We start from the raw sequence: 12,761 nt of genomic DNA, 5'->3' as shown, positions 1-12,761 counted from the left end.
CCCTTTTCATCAGAGCAGAACAACCTAACTCAATGGTTGTCATCAGCACCCACAACCTCATTGCCAATGATCCCAAGCTTGCACCAAGATACCTTGTTGTACAAGAACAAGCAGTCACTCATTTTGGAGACATGCTGAGATTGCTAGGGGATGAGAGCCAACAATCCTGCCAAAGGAGATGGAACACCTTATCCTGCAACTTAAAGACTAGAGAATATCATTCTCCTAACAAAATGAGGGATGCACTAGAAAGAACCCCAATGTATAAGCAAGAACTACATAGACTCAAAGTCAATTGGATTGGATTGAAACTCAGTCCACCATTGCTTTTAGGTATGTTAGATGGGAGAAAGGAAGAAGAAGAAGAAAGAAAGCAGTGGGAGGAGATAGAGAAGAATGCAGGGTTTTATCCACAAGAGGAGGACACTACAGTAGAAGCCTGGACTATAAGGGAGGCCACCAAACCAATGAAATATATGGACATAGATTGAGTTGCTTATAAGATGAGCAACATTTTCAGTAGGGGGGCTGATGATGAGGCTCATCAATGGGTAAATTATATGGACCTTAACCTTAATGCACCTCCATCTTACTAAAATCAACTTTTCTCATAATTCTTTACAAGTTTTAATTATATTTTTCTTAATGAGAAGAGTAAAGATGAGATGTCATGTCTAGTGATCTAATGTGGATTGATTGCGGGTTTTGGAGCAAATTTCGGCTAATTAAAGTGCAAGAACTTGAATGAGACAAGCAAGAGGGATTCTAGGAGATATGATCTCCCTCCTTAACTCCTCACTCACTCGAAGATTCTCAATCAAATCTCATCAGCTCAGAGTTGCAAGTAGTCGAGTCATGAGGATCATTGGCAGCCAAGCCAGTGACAGTTGAAGATCAGTTGATATCGAGATTAGGAGCCAAGCCTCCCTCAATTTAAGGAAGTTTTTCGAGTTTAAGTACTATAACTCAACACTCTTGCATATTTTTGATATTTTAATGAAAATGAGAAGCATTCCCTTGATCCAACACTGAGTTGACTCAGATGGTTGAAGCTCTTGGGTTAGCACCCAACCCTAGCAACAAAGGTTCCTCTTTTTGTAGATGTATGCTTAGATTATACTCATAGTTAGCTTATGAACTAATTTTGGTGTTGTTAATTTGTAAGTATTGGTAGGGTTAATTTATTTGCTTCCATTTGTGAATAGTTCTAATAGTAGCATCGTAGTGACAAGGAGATATTCCAAAAAGGATGTCAGTAAGTGGTTTCCACCTCATTTCTCCCTTTCAAGGGTCATGATTTGAGGAACACTTTCCATACAAACCAAAAAAAAGAATTCTTCATTTTCAGCATAATCTAGGGTTTCTTGATAATTAGATCATTATCTTTCAGTTTTGTAGGATAAGATGCAATTGGAATTTCTGATCTCTTACGTTTTGTACTAATTTCATAACGCTTTTGTATTGATTTCAAGCACTTCCATTCATGAACTTAGCAAATAAATGGTAAAAACTTTGTTTTCTTCTATTGAATAAACCCTTCTTGTTTATAGATGAATTTATGTATAAATGCAAACAATGATGTGTGTTGTTGCAGGAGCTTCTACATTGTAGGGAGACCTCATCTCATTAGCCTCATCCAAGCCATATCCACCCATGTTGCCAAAAGTCACTAAGGTCTCAATTCGAATTCTTGTTTTATAAGGAAAATTTTCCATTTTCATTGAGCAAATCCAACCATCTTAAAACCTTTGCTTGAGTTCTAAGTAGTGTCTTCCACTTCCATGCCTTATTCCCTCCTTATTCCCCTTTCCCAAGCTTCATTCCAGCTTCTAGACTACTTCCTAAGCTTTCGACATGTTCTTGTAGTAAAACAGGGAATCTTGTAGGAGAACTAGTAGATCCTCTAGACATCCTGTAGGAAATCCTTTAGCAACCTGTTTTGAGCCCAAATTAAGAAAAATCATCACAGAAGCCAGGATTAGACCCCTACTTGACCTCCAGGCCATCAAAACCATTGGACCCCTCTTCCTCCACACCTGTCTTCCCTGCCAAAGAAGAACGAAATATTAGCATTTACATTTATAAAGCAAAAAGATTTAAAAAATGAGTTCTTTTAACACATGCACACACCAGTTAGTACTCTCTAGATTACATTTCATGCTTAGATTAGTTAAAACCTCACATGTGACAAGTAGGGTTCTTTTGCAAGAAAAGTGTGTTAACAAGTAGATAGATGAGTTCATGTTACTTTGCAAGCATTTTTTTCAGTCTTTCATTCTTGCAATTAGGCAACATTTATTTTCTCTAATTTAGGGTAAATTTCCCCTCTCTAGTTGGTAATCAGACTTATTCTAGTCAATAGAAGGTTGGTTTGAGAAACCTTGGTGATCTATCGCCCCAGCTAAGCAGTGACAAGAGTAGACCAATTACATCTACTTGTTTATATAACATTGTCACCTCTAAGTTTGTACGAACCCTGGATTGATGAAGTAAAGTCGGTAGCCCCAGGAGTTGTAGAATCCTTGTCGCAATACTGGTGCTCACCACCATCTCTTCCAGATTTTTAATAATAGATAGTTAAACAAATTTTCTTATATGGTTATTTGTAATATTTTTTAGGATAAATTAAAATAAAAATTACTTAGAAGACCAATAAAGCTTAGAATAACAGTGAAATCAATCGTGTTAGTAGCCATGTTGATTTTCTAATGAAATTTGGGAGGATACCAGACTTCTGATGTTTTAGACTCTTTTTCTACCACAAAAAAAATACTAGATTTCTAAGGAGGGAGCTACCATTAAAAATAAATAAATAAATAATAATAATAACTAAAAAAAAAAAATCAATACCTAAACTATGCATAACTTTTTTTCAAATTCTTTAGTTTGATTTTTTCGAAATACATGTTCTTCCATATTCAAACATGCCACTTCCTTTACCAAGATAATGTTATTTTCAACCAATTTTTGAGAAATGAAACAAAGGAAACCTAACTTTATAACAAGAAATACAGGTGATAGTTTTTAAAAATACAAAAAATTATATCCTTTCTTACCCTTTCAATAAGAATTGAGAATAATTAGAACTCAAGATGAGAATTATATCTTTTCCATTTCCATGTTGGAAGGCTATTCATTCTCCTCAGTCGAGATACAAGATGCACTCGCTCGTCCCTTCCCCAATGTGGGAAGACGTTAAAACCCTCACTTCTCCTTTGCACTCGGAACAATTACCACTTCAGGGTAGCATCCAATAACTCTCTAGTAGATGATTTTCACAGTAAAACAGGGTCTTTCTCATTAATTTTTGGTTTCATGTATTCAGAAGATTCATTTTTGCTTCAGGATTTCAACAAGGGAATTAAGGAGAGAGTGAGCGTTCTTGTTTCAGAGATGGGCTAGACTTGAAGGTAAACAACAACAACTTAAGTCCCATCCGTAGAGGGAACTTAAATACCATAGGAAAAAGTAGTAGCAAATCTAGATGTTCCTATAATGAACTATGTAGACTCCATGGAGACCTAATGTGTTATTTAAACAGATTGAGTATGAGAAGGAAAAAAAAGAGGCCTTAGATCAGGTGGCTACAAAAGAAAAACTGGTTGATAAAATAAAATAGGATATGAAGAAGCATGGATAGAAATTGGATGACCGAAACTTCCTATTGATCACGATCATTATAATTTGGCACTAATTCTGGAACTGATATGGGATAGCTCTTACCTACATGAAGAACAATCCTTATAAGGGTTTGGAATGATGGGAAATTCAAGACTTCAAGGAAAAATAAAGTGCCCCAAGATTGTTGTCAGCTATTCTCTCCTAGTACCTATAATCTTCTCTCATACTAGGGTAAAGATAGAGTAAATGAACCAATGCACCAAATGGATTTGGCCAATAAACTAATGCACCACATGGCTTTGGTCGATCACTCTAGCCCGAGGAGGCCATATGATAGTAACAAGCTCATTTTCATGCCCGCCCTCTCGTTTAAATAATTTGGAAACAAAAATTTAAATTAAGACCTCCATGTGCCATGTGGACCCCACATTAAATCCATGTGGTTCACCATTCCATTCTCCAAAACAACCATGCAAAACCTGAATGTCCCCATGTGAAGCTGCAACGAACTAATGTATCCATATTGGGGCTGTTGTTTGTTTGGTAAAGCCAAGTATCCTATTCCATTATGGTAAGGATGAATATCAGTTTGTGGATCCATAAAGCTAAGACCCTGGATACTTATGTTAGTCAATGACTTTGTTTTTCCCTTTCACCTCAACCAATAGATTTGGTCCTTAAATTTACAACTATTTCCCCATCGAAAATGTCATAGTGCACTGAGGGGAGGAAGAGGAGGTCTCTTAATCGATCAATTATAAGCAGGAGTTCAAGGAAGGAATATCTATCGGTTGATCTCCACTCATCTCTCATCTTTAAGAGGATGAAGCGGCACCGACTTATCAAAGGAGAAAACTGAACACAAAACACTTGAGAAATTCATTCCAAATGCTATAATTTATACACTGAGTGAGTCTGAGAATCAATAGTGAGCCCAATGACTACTATTTATTTCTTACTGACTCCTGCCGACTATTTATTATAAACCATCTACTGTCGACTAGGGAACAATCATCGTCAGCGTTGTGATTAATATTTTGACACCTCCCCTTAATCACAACCTACATGTTAACTTACCTACTGGTCTAAGTATTAGTTCGGCTTATAACATAGTTTGGATTTTCTACAACACACAACTTGGTTCTAAAAATTTAAAAATTAGCCTTTCCATGAGGCTTGGTGAATATGTCAGCCACATTTTCATTTGTATTACAACATGATAAGTCAATTTCTTTTGATTTCACTTTTTCTCTTACAAAATGATGTTTTATGTCTATATGCTTTGTCCTTGCATGATATGTAGGATCATTTTTCAATTTTATAGTGCTTTGATTGTCACATTTGATTATTGTAGGTATTTTTTGTGTTTCTCCAACATCTTCAAGTATCCTTCTAAGCCATATTGCTTCGCAGGTATCACTACTTAATGCTTTATACTCAACTTCAATGGATGGCAAGGAAACAGTTGGTTTTTTCTTGTTGCTCCATGATATTGCTCCTCAACCAATATTGAACACATATCCAGTACTAGATTTCATGTCATCTGGATTTCTAGCCCAGTCAGAATCAGAATAACCTGCCAACTCAACATCAAATTCATCAGTATACATAAAACCAAAATTAAGTGCTCCTTTCAAATATTGAAGGACTTTCTTTGTTTCTTTCTAGTGGATTTCACAAGGCTTAGCCATGAACTGACTAAGTATGCTGATAGAATATGCTATATCTAGCCTGGTAGTGGTGAAATAGTTCAAACCTCCCACCAATTGTTGATACAAGGTTCCATTCACCTCTTTCTTCCATCATCACTGCACAATTTGACATTTTGTTCTAAAGCATTAGATACTACCTTAAATTTAATTATATTGAACCTTTTAAGGATTTCCCTTATATATTTTCTTTGTGCGATTAGTGTCTTGCCAGATTCCCTCAAAACTTCAAGACCTAAACAATAATGCAATTCACCAAGATCCTTCATCTCAAATACCTATGATAACTTAATGTTAATTTCTTCAATCAACTTGGATGCATTTCTTGTTATGATAAGATCACCAACATATATAGATATCAAAGCAACATTTCCATCTTCAACTTTCTTGATGCATAAGTTAGGATCATTTTTGCTTCTCATAAAAGAAAGAATCAATTTTCACATACCAAGATCTTGGTGCTTGTTTCAAACCATACAAAGCTTTCTATAACCTATAGACCAGATGCTCATGTCCCTGTTTTACAAACCCTTCAGGCTGAACCAAATAAAATTCCTCTTTTAACTCACCATTTAAAAATGAAAATTAGACATCTAACTTATGTATTTTTCAATTATGTTTTGTAGCTAATGCAACCATGATTCTAATTATGTTCAACCTAGCTACAAGTGCAAAAGTACCTTCATAATCAATTCCTTCTTTTTGTGAATAACCTTTTGCAACCAATCTAGTTTTATACTTATCAATACTTCCATCAACATTAAACTTGGATATATACAACCATTTGGATCCTATGGGAACTTTATTTTTAGGCAATTTTTTTAATTCCCATGTATCATTCTTTGTTATAGAGTTATATTCTTTATTCATTACATCTCTCCATTATTCATATTCTTTAGCTTCTTCATAACTTGAAGGTTCTACAACATTCATTACAAGAGAAATTGATGCATAATCTTTATGCCTTATAGGTGCCTAAATTTGATGTGGTGACCTTCTTGGAGTTTTATTGCTTTCATATTTATTTCTTCTTTGTGGAGTCTCCTCTACTCTGCTTGATGATCCTTTCTCTTGAACCTGTACTTGTTCATGTGCTTGTTCCTGGTCATGTTCAACACTTATATCTATTTTGACATGATCATCAGTATCATGCCATACACTAGTATTATTCATTTGATCACCTTTATTTTCATTCTCATCAAACACCACATCCCTACTTGCAAGAAATCTACGAGTATTGCGATCAAACAACTTGTATGCTTTTTTATCATCACAATAACCAATAAATATGCACTTAATTTACTTTGCATCAAGTTTTCTTCTTCCATCTTTTGGAATAATATGATCAAATGCCTTGCAACCAAAAACCCTTAAATGACTCAATTTTGGTTTATACCATAAAATGATTCAAAATGTGTTTTAAGCTCTAAACTTTTGGTTGGACTCCTATTTTTCAAATAAACAACATTATTAATGGCTTAAACCCAAAAACCATTAGAAATCATTTTACCTTGAATCATACTACGTGCACATTCTATTAGTGTTATGTTTTTCCTCTTAGCAACTTCATTTTGGTTAGGTGCATGTGGCACTGTAAATTGCTGTAGAATCCCATTGATTTTACAATATTGATTAAATTATCTTGATTTATATTCTCCCCCCTGATCATATATGATAATTTTGGTGCACTTTCTAGTGTGCTTTTTCACCATACCCTTGAACTCTTTAAAGTACTCAAAAACATCACTCTTCTTTCTTATGAAATAGACCCATGTATATCTAGATCTATCATCAACAAAAATAAGAAAACACCATGCTCCACCAAGAGATCTAGTGTACATATGTCCACATACATTAGTATGAATTAATTGAAGTATTTGCCTCTATATTTTCTCTTTATGTGTAAGAAATTCCTCCCTATTTTGTTTTCCAAGTACACATGCTTCACATTCAACATGATCATCTTCATAATAGGAAGAACTTCAACCATTGTGTTATTTTGAAGTAACATTAAATCATTGTGATTTAGATGCACATACCTTTGATGCCATAATTCTACAGTTGAGATTGTTGTATATGCCAACACTTGATGACCTATCCTGGTCACATCCAACTTATACAACCCACCAACTTTGGTACTTGTGGGAATAACCTTGTAGTGATCTTGAATGTCTTTCACAACACACTATGATTTAACAAATTCCACCTTCAAATCTTGGTCAACAATAGTAGAAAAAAAAAAAAATCTTTTTAATATTGGTAACATACATCACATTATGAATTTGTCTCTCTTGTCCATTAGGAAGATTCACGCATATTACTCCATAACCTTCAACTTTAAGTGATCATTTATCTCCTAGATAAACATTCATTCCATCAATGTTCTCATAATATTCATCAAACCATTCCTTATTACAAGCCATATGGAGTGATGCAACAGAATCAATGAACCAAGCATTCACATCATCCATTTCCACAGACAATGCAGCATCAGAAACAAACAATTTAAGATTTTTAAATCCATTTGTGATTGAGGTGTCTTTGTCCACAAAATTTTCATTATTCCTTATGTTTCTTTGTCTGGACTCATGATATTCACTTTTATAACAATATTTAGAGTGATGATTAGGTTTTCCACAATAATAACAATCACCATTTCTCTTATCATGAGTTGGAAATTTAGATTGTATCATACTTTTTGTTTTGCTTGAAACTTGCTTCCTTTTTTTTGTCCCACAATTTGCCTCTAAATGGTTATTTACACTTGGCTACTAATGCCAAATCTGAACTATTGGAGCCTAAATTAAAGCTCTTCATCCTCTCCTCCTCTTGTAGAAGAATTTCTGCCAATTCATCAAATGTAGGGGGCTTCTCTCTAGCTGAAAGACTTGAAACATAAATTTGATAATCTTGCACTAAGCCATTTAATGTGATGGTGACTAAGTTAGTACTAGACACCTTTTCACAAATATCTCTTAACTTATCACTTAAATCTTTGACGCGAGATATGAAATTGCTTATATTTTCATTTACTTCCATTTTTAGAGATAAAATCTTAGTCTTCAAAAACAAGATCTGCTTTGTATTTGTTGTTTCATACAAACCCTTGAGAACATCCCATGTTTCCTTGGATGTTTTGAAATCTCTGATGTGAGTAATAATGTTGTCCTTTATAGACATACACAACAACACCTTTGCTTTCGTCTCCTGTTTCCCCCAATTTGCAACAAAAGTTGCAACAGTGGGCTTGGGCTCATCCCCACTCAGAATTGACCACAAATTATAACCTTCTAGAATTGTTAGCAACTTGAATTTCCAATTCACATAATTTCCTCCATCAAATTTAGTGGATTCATTCAAATAAGTATCAGCGAGAAGATTTGACATTTCTAGATGTCCCCAAAATTACACGAAATACCAAATAATCTCATAAATACTTTCACCACACATACACCATAAAAATATATTTACCAAGTCCTTTTCACCATTAAATTTATATCAATAACCTTTTTTCTTTTTCTTTTATATAGTCCTTTTCACCACAAAAATTTCCACCAACAAATATTTTTTTTTTTTATTCTCTCCGCACGTAATAAAAAAAGGCAAATATTTAAAAAAAAACCTTATCACTCCTTATCTCTTAAAAACCTTATCATTGCTTATGATAGTGTTCAAAAAAACTTCTTTATAAAACCTTTATACCACAACGTTACTTAAAAAAACACACATATTTTGATTTATTCAGTGCAGTGCATAATACACTTACTTTACTGTTATAGACATTTTTGGGCACTACAACCCCAATCAAACATGTCCATAAACCAAGGTCTCATAAGTCCCTAAAATTGTTGTTCCATACCCTAAAAGAACAAGGTCAACTGATTACATCATCTCCCAGAAGTTCTCCATGGAAAACTGCTCAGAATTGGTCAAAACTGGACCATCTCACCTGCTCCATGGTCAAAGTGTGATGCATCCCACCTAATGCACATGGGAGGTGCGATGCATACTGAAAAGCCCTTTTGTAGGGTGCGATGGGCGAGAGTGGACAAATGGCAGAGACAGTTTGCGAGGTGGATGATCATGGAATATTCCAAAAACTTCTCCTGTGACACTTGCCTCTCTGAATTCGCCCAAGGATGAGTAAGAGATCATCAATCTCCAAGTGGAATCAAGAACTATTAGAGAGAGGACACTAATCAAAATCCCAGAAGCTGACTCACCCCCCTGCAATCATCTATATATGGATCCCTCATCCCAGAGATCTAGAGGCTGGAAAATTGTATCTTGTAAGGAAGTGTTGTTGGTTTCTTGTTGGAATATCATAGTGTTGGGTGATATAAGCTTTTCATGAGGTGAAAGAAGGGCTTTCATGCTGGAGGATGACACTGAGTCAGAACAATTGGTTGTAATCCTCTTTGCTATTCTTGATATTAATAAAGCTATTCAAGTTTTCCTCCACATTCTTGTATGTTTGATGATATATTCATTTGTGTGGTCGATATACATCTGGTCCTATATTTTTTATGATTGTAGATATTTGTTCTTCGATAGTATTATGCTGCTTTGTTTCCACAGGTGCTCTTTGAAGCTGAGTAGATGAAGGAGAAGCAGCAAGGATCTGTCAGAAGGGAGAGGAATCAAGCAAGGAACCAAGTGCAAGACTGAGGTTGGTGTCCTTCGTTCCACTCTTATCTACTTCTCATAAAGGAAAACGAAAGTAGTTTTAGTTTGTTTGTTTCTAAGACGAAAGTGCTATCCCTCCTCTAGATTTTAATATTTTTGGACTTGACGGATTATTACACAAAAAGATTGAGCGCTTGTTTTGTTTGGCTCGTTAAAATTACAGAAAATTCATCCCTTTCGTATTATTTTATACTTTTTCGGACTTAAGGGATTATATGACGAAAAAGGATTATTGAGTTTCCTTTACGTCCCTTTCAAACTCTCTAAAATTGAAAAGGATCGAGTTATCTTTGTCGTTAAACTCGTTAAACCCAAATAGCGAAAAACTTGTCCATACAGACAAGAACGAGTTTCACTGTTGCTAGGCTCATTAAAATATAGTGACGGGTTTGCCCGAAGGGAAAATTATAGAACAAGCATATGTTATCCTCCTCAAGCTTGACAAAAATAAAGAGGTATTGGTCAGCAATGACTGGGGGAAAATTGGGAAGAAAACTTGAAGAAACTTTATTGGTAGCAAGTTGCTCTTGAACATGACACTTTCACTCCGCATCCAAGTCAGGTTGGGTTGTTCAGTTCACTGGTCATATCACCATTGGTCCATCACACCATCCATATTTGGGGTTAACGCTACCAATCCATGTCAGTTTGGCCGGTATGTTCAAGAGAAGTCGCTCAGAGAATTCACCTGTGTCTCATCCGTTGCAATACATTCACGCTCCATTCTTTCATGACGCCACCCTGAACCCTGTATCATCAGATCGTTTTCACCTCCAAAATCATTTACTCCGTTCCGTGTCGTAGATGTGGGATTCATTAAGGCCCTCCTACGACAGGTTGCTTCTTGTCGACATCAGCTCATTATCCAAGAAGTCGACCTAGGAACAACCCTTTCAGTACTTTGAAGCTTGCATGCCTCAATGGCAAGTTTCTCACTTCCGGCGACAGGTTTACATCAATGACCTTTGACCGAAAGATTTTGCGCGGTGTTCGACGCCAAGTCCCTTATTCACACCACGCGAATTGTACTGTAGTACCTTGAGGGTCATCATCATTATCGGTGATTCCTCTCGTGCCTGTTAATAGCTTACATCATTGGCTGGTAATCAGGCGATGTCTTTCCATGTTCGACTCCAGAACATCTTTCACATGGATCGACTTGTACTCCGAGTGAAGATTGAATGAGTTTGAAGACCCTGAATCTAGTTTCATCCATCCGGGTTGCGATATATTCAGGAAAATAAAGACATCAAATGTACATTGTTGCTACACAGATGATCATCTGAATCAAAGGATGATGACTCTATTAGAATCATCAGTCTCCCGCACAGACGGTTGTCTGTCTTATGTACATGAAAATGAATTTATAAAGCTGAGCATGGGAATGCCCGCCTCAGCTAGATCATGAAAAATATTATGAAGATAATGTATTGTATTGTATCTTATTACAGGTCACCTTCCAGCTCGAAAAAACTTCGGATCCTCATGATAAAGCATTTCACCCGACATCAAAAGATTAACGACCTCATGCTTTAGGGGGCAACTGTTATAGACATTTTTGGGCACTGCAACCCCAATCAAACATGTCCATAAACCAAGGGCTCATAAGTCCCTAAAAGTGTTGTCCCATACCCTAAAAGAACAAGGTCAGTGGATTACATCATCTCCCAGAAGTTCTCCATGGAAAACTGCTCAGAACTGGTCAAAACTGGACCATCTCACCTGCTCCATGGTCAAAGTGCGATGCATCCCACCTAATGCACACGAGAGGTTTGATGCATACTGAAAATCCCTTCTGTAGGGTGCGATGGGCGAGAGTGGACAAATGGCAGAGACAGTTTGCGAGGTGGATGATCATGGAATCTTCCAAAAACTTCTCCTGTGACACTTTCCTTTCTGAAATCGCCCAGGGATGAGTAAGAGATCATCAATCTCCAAGTGGAATCAAGAACTATCAGAGAGAGGACACTAATCAAAATCCCAGAAGTTGACTCACCCTCCTGCAATCATCTATATATGGATCCCTCATCCCAGAGATCCAGAGGCTGGAAAATTGTATCTTGTAAGGAAGTGTTGTTGGTTTCTTGTTGGAATATCATAGTGTTGGGTGATCTAAGCTTTTCATGAGGTGAAAGAAGGGCTTTCATGCTGGAGGATGACACTGGGTCAGAACAATTGGTTGTAATCCTCTTTGCTATTCTTGATATTAATAAAGCTATTCAAGTTTTCCTCCACATTCTTGTATGTTTGATGATATATGCATTTGTGTGGTTGATATACATCTGGTCCTATATTGTTTATGATTGTAGATCTCTGTTCTTCTATAGTATTATGCTACTTTGATTCCACAGGTGCTCTTTGAAGCTGGGTAGATGAAGGAGAAGCAACAAGGATTTGCCAGAAGGGAGAGGAATCGAGAAAGGAACCAAGCGCAAGACTGAGGTTGGTGTCCTTCATTTCACTCTTATCTACTTCTCATAAAGGAAAACGAAAGTAGTTTTAGTTTGTTTGTTTCTAAGATAGCTACCAGTCTTAGTGGGACTAGCAGCTCCGAGTGGACACTAGATTTCCCAATAACATTCACAAAGCAACGGTGGCATGCACCAAACAAATACTTTTCTTCACGTTGACTTAATCACAATGCATCAGTCCTACGCGGCCAGCCACAAGTCTAAATGCGAGTCGAGGCCAATATTTGATATAGGGAATATGGCACAATATTTGGGCATAGCCTAATGAGGCAGA

Source organism: Pinus tabuliformis, chromosome J (genome assembly GCF_031772625.1).
Source record: "Pinus tabuliformis cultivar Carrire ecotype Pingquan chromosome J, CPIR1, whole genome shotgun sequence".
In the NCBI taxonomy this organism is placed as follows: Eukaryota; Viridiplantae; Streptophyta; class Pinopsida; order Pinales; family Pinaceae; genus Pinus; species Pinus tabuliformis.
The sequence above is the reverse complement of the archived record's forward strand: the minus strand, read 5'-3'. Positions refer to the sequence as shown.